The sequence below is a fragment of the Sitophilus oryzae genome, unplaced genomic scaffold (assembly GCF_002938485.1).
Source record: "Sitophilus oryzae breed Bouriz unplaced genomic scaffold, Soryzae_2.0 scaffold_1109_pilon_pilon, whole genome shotgun sequence".
Classification (NCBI taxonomy): Eukaryota; Metazoa; Arthropoda; class Insecta; order Coleoptera; family Curculionidae; genus Sitophilus; species Sitophilus oryzae.
Window position 1 is genome coordinate 503015 of NW_022145737.1, and position 5132 is coordinate 508146.

At 39.2% G+C, this 5132-nt stretch overlaps 1 pseudogene; it reads left to right on the forward strand.

Moving 5' to 3' along the window:
• Nucleotides 1-297: 297 nt before the first annotated feature.
• On the forward strand, nucleotides 298-3687 carry LOC115881349 (annotated as a pseudogene).
• Nucleotides 3688-5132: the final 1445 nt, after the last annotated feature.

A 5132-nucleotide genomic window follows, 5' to 3' on the forward strand; every position in this document is an offset into this window, starting at 1 on the left:
CATTTTTTTCGTAATTTTTACATTAAGACCATGCCTTTGCTTTTGGTCTTAGTCAACAGATCTAGTAAGTTCTGGTCCCGAAGTAGGCCTTCTTGACATAAGATTTGCTTCATTTAGTCTTCTTCTTATAGTCCGTTAGTTAATATGTACGTTTCTTAGGTGCAATTCGTTATAAATTTGAAAAGCTGACAAACGGCGCGGCGGTTTCTTAGCGATAAGCTTACAATAAGTCGATCCTCTCGATTAGAAGTTCTCATACAAAGGCTCCTGGACGTCATAATTCAAAAACGACTCAGTATGCTCTATGGTATTAAGGTACTTTTGGAACCGGAATTTTATAACAAATTCACTGAACTAAACAAATATAAAGCATTTCATTTGAAAAACTAAAACTTAAGTGTAAAAATATATTTCACTCGCCCTGTATATCTATAAAAATATTTTTGAAATGTGAACTACCATTAAATGCATATTTTGTAAAAGATTTGGAGTGAAAATCTCAAATAGGAATTCTGATACAGACGTTTTTCGGAACACGGAGCCATCTTGTATGTATGCATTTGTACGAGGCTGGGTTGAGAAATAATCGGTCTCGACAAGAGTTGGCGGCGCTAGGAACAAATGCAATTGTTTTTCGTAAAAACTATCTTTCAAGTGACTTCTGTCAAATTTTCAGCGAGCTGCGCCACTGAGTTTGTACTTGACAGTGATCGAAGGCGAACAGATTTTGCATTTTTACAAAAATGAATAAAATCGAATAATCTTGTTTTTAATAAAGAAAGCGAACGATGAGATCAAAATCGAACTGGATGGTGTGTATGGGGACTCTGCACCTTCGTTATCAACAATAAAATATTGGACTGCCGAATTTAAACGCGGTCGTACGATAATTTTTGATGATGAGCGTCCAAGCCGTCCAAGAGAGGTCACCACACAAGTGGTCGATAAAATCCATGGTATGGTAATTGACGATCGACGGGTAAGAGTGTGCGAGATTGTTGAGCGGGTGGGCCTGTCACGTGAACGAGTGGAGAATATTAATACCCGGCGCCTCCACCATGTGTCGCGACCTAGCTGGGGGTTGTTTGCTAGGGTCGCTATACCAGGTTCTCTCTCTCAATCAAAACAACCATTGAACAAAATGTGCATTTATTTAATATAAAGTTCACAGTATAATACAATTTTGGGGAACGCCAAGACTTAACGGTTTACTTAACTAAGTACTTACAGGAACATCTTCAGTCTACTACTAACGGACTGATAACGCGAATTGCTGACCGTAATAATGCGACTCACATCGACCGACTAACTAACTACCCCTGTCTTCAGCACACCATTTTATATTTTTCCGCTCGTCCCAATTATCGGCGGGTACGTGCTCAAAAATCTCCTTTGTATATTTCCAGCACCGATATTTAGTACGAGCTAGCCCTGAAACATCAGGCCTACATCGACCTGATTTTAATTGTTTAATTAACAATGTTTATAAGAACATATTCAGGCCAACGTATACGCGAACGATTCCCTTGAATCTACATCAAATTGGTTTACTAGAATTATACGAGGCATGTTTTTTAAGTAAGTACCGTTTTGCGATTCCGCCGCCGCAGCGCTACGGTCGGCGTTCCGCGCATGCGCGCTGGTTACCTACATCTCTTGTCTATGCACAGACGCCAGTACAGTCTGATTCTTCATTGTATACGTTGTTTATTGAGTGTTTAAGATGCCTCCGACAATCGTGAGCCCCGCCGATTGTGAAGTACGGGCTGTCATACGATTTCTTAGTGCTAAAGGCGTAAAACCGATCGATATTCATCGTGAGATCTGTGAAGTTTACGGACAAAACATTATGAGTGATGGAATGGTAAGGAAATGGGTGAGAGCATTTAAAGATGGCCGCACAAATGTGCATGATGAAGAACGGAGTGGGCGTCCTTCGGTCGTTAATGAAGATTTGGTGCAGAAAGTGTGAAAGAAAACAGACGCTTTACAATTTCATCATTGTGCGACTACTTTCCTCAATGTTCTCGTAGTGTTTTGTATCGCATTGTGACCGAGAACTTGAATTACCGGAAATTATGTTTCAGTTGGGTTCCGAAAATGTTGACGGATTTGCACAAAACCCAACGTTTAGACAGTGCATTGACTTTCCTTGAGCAGTACCACAATGAAGGTGAAGATTTTTTAAACAAAATTGTTACTGGTGACGAAACATGGGTGGCCTACGTCACACCAGAATCGAAACAACAGTCCATGGAATGGCGACATTCATCATCACCCAAAACAGTGAAGTTTAAGCAAACAATTTCTGCCCGGAAAATCATGTGCACAGTTTTTGGGACAGAAAAGGAGTATTGCTAGTGGAGTTTCTGCCTCGTAATGAGACAATCAATGCAGCATCTTATTGTGAGACATTGAACAATCTGCGCCGTGCAATCCAAAACAAAAGACGTGGCAAGTTGAGTAAGGGTATTGTTTTGCTGCATGACAATGCCCGTCCACATGTGGCTTATCGGACCAAAGATCTCATCAAATCTTTTAAATGGGGAAACTCTAGATCATCCTCCATACAACCCTTATCTGCACCCAGTGACTACCATTTATTCCTGCACTTGAAGAAACACCTGGGCGGTCAGCGTCTTCAAGACGATAACGAAGTCAAAACATTGTGATACAGTGGTTAACCAGTCAGGCGGCAGAATTTTATGAGGAGGGTATTGAAAAACTGGTGTCACGTTATGACAAGTGCCTCAATATTCACGGAAATTATGTAGAAAAAGTAGATTAAGGTACAGGCTTTCATGTAAAAATAAAATTATTGCGATATCTTTGCACGTTTTTTTTTAATTCCAAAACGGTACTTACTTAAAAAACATGCCTCGTATTTTACATGATTTTTCCCAATTTGATGTAAACCCAAGTTGGCCTATATTTAAGTCTTGACAATATTGTACGAATATTTGGGAATGAGGAAGCTCGCTGCCAGATGGGTACCGCATTTGCTCAATGCCGACAACAAGCGAAAACGTGTGACAACTTCAAAGGAGTGTTTGGCAATGTTTAACCCCAATAAGAAGGACTTTTTGCGCCGTTTTATAACCGTGGATGAAACTTGGATCCATCACAATACGCCAGAGACGAAGGAACAGCCAAAGCAGTGGGTTTCTCAGGGCGAGTCAAAGCCGAAGAAAGCCAAGGTAGGTCTGTCTGCCAACAGGTCATGGCCACAGTTTTTTGGGATGCGCCACGGTATTATTCATATCGATTACTTTGAAAAGGGCAAAACGATCACCGGCGAATATTATCAAAGCTGTTTGACCGATTTGATTCGACGCCGATTTGAAGCAATAATGACCGCATTTAGCGAAGAAGAAAGTGCTCTTCCACCAGGACAACGCAACGGCGCATAAATGTGCAGTCGCAATGGCAAAACTGTATGAATTGCGTTACGAATTGGTTCCTCATCCGCCATACTCCCCAGATTTGGCGCCCAGCGACTATTATCTGTTTCCAGACTTGAAAAATTGGCTCGGTGGTAAGAGATTTGAGTCGAATGGGGAGGTCATCGCTGCGACAGAGGCCTATTTTAAGAACTTCGAAAGATCGTATTATGCGAAGGGCATCGAAAAATCGGAGAATCGTTGGACAAAGAGTATAGAGCTTAACGGGGACTACGTTGAGAAATAAATTGAGTTTTGCCAAAAAAAGGTGTGTTTTCTTACTTAGGCCGATTATTTTTCAGCCTAGCCTCGTATATGTGTGTTTACTTAAATACTAAAGCGAAAGCAACGAATTTAAATGGGTAAACTTAGTACCTAATATATCTTATTAACAATACAATGCAATTTTTTTTATAAAAATTCGTTCTCAGTAAATGAATTCCGAGGTTTGTATCCCATAAGGGCTTAAATCACTCCACTATTGCCAAATTTCATAGTTCTAGGTCAACGGAAAATCTTCCATAAATTTTGATTCCCTTGAGAGTGTCGAAATATCTGTCTTTTTGTGACATAAATGGGCCTATCTTTTTTTACGTTAACTTAGAAGTTTAATTTTTTCACACCTTCAAGAGACTGTAGACCTGATTATATGGTTTTAATTTCAGTTGGATACCTCCACGCCGTCCCGAGATAAATGGTCTGTTTTTTCCTTTTGAGGTACGGAACCCTAAAAAGAAAAAAAAAAAAACTATAATTATATTCTCTAATCAAATTCTATGCTAGTTTAATCGGTATGTATCTGTTTCTTTCTCCTTGTGGTAATTTCCCCAAAACTAGACCGCATTCAGAGACCGGAAATCAGATAAAATCTAGACAGCCACACTCTGTGTTGGTTTATTATTCGTTTCTACAGTGTGGTACTGGCTTTAAATTGAAATTTAAATTCGTTTAATTTATCATTTAATTAGTCTCTTTTATAGCGAATGTTGTTTTTTTGATTTCTTTCCTGTATGAACAATGAAAATATTGTGAGAAGTTTGCAACATTTGGAGCGAATATTGCCACCAACGTTGGAGGGCATTTTTTAGCAGTCCTAGTTTCAGTAGCAGTACTTTTTATTTGAGAAAAATAGCAGCAATTTTCTTCTAGAGCCCTTGTCTAAATAGATACAGATATTGAATATAATACAGCAAGTACATCCACTAATTAACCAGGATTGATTAAGACTGACACTTGTAGCATCAATTAAGTCCTCTAAGTTTATTATCCGTAACGCATTGAGTGAAGTTATTAGAGTAGAATAACGCGCAATATGCAAAATGGCACTTTTGATTCTGTTACGGACGCTTCATAGACTGCTCTATAGCGTTAGAGAGAAAAAGCCTTTGTGAGGGTTCTGCCTTTTTATGAAAGATAATTGAATTAGGTTGTTCGTTAGAATCATGAAAAGAATTATATATCGGGAAAAAATATAAAATTCTGGGAATATCAAAAAAATATCGAAAAAAATACAGTGGATACGACAAAAGACGTTAGTTCCCATGCATTGTCTGGAGACACAGTTTGGTGTACGATATGACAGCTTTAATGTAAATTTTAGAAGTGAAACTTCTTTACGCGCTATGGGAGTAAAAATTGAAGGCCGTGACACACGAGACGCGTCTGGAAAGGTGGTAACGATCGGAGGTTAAG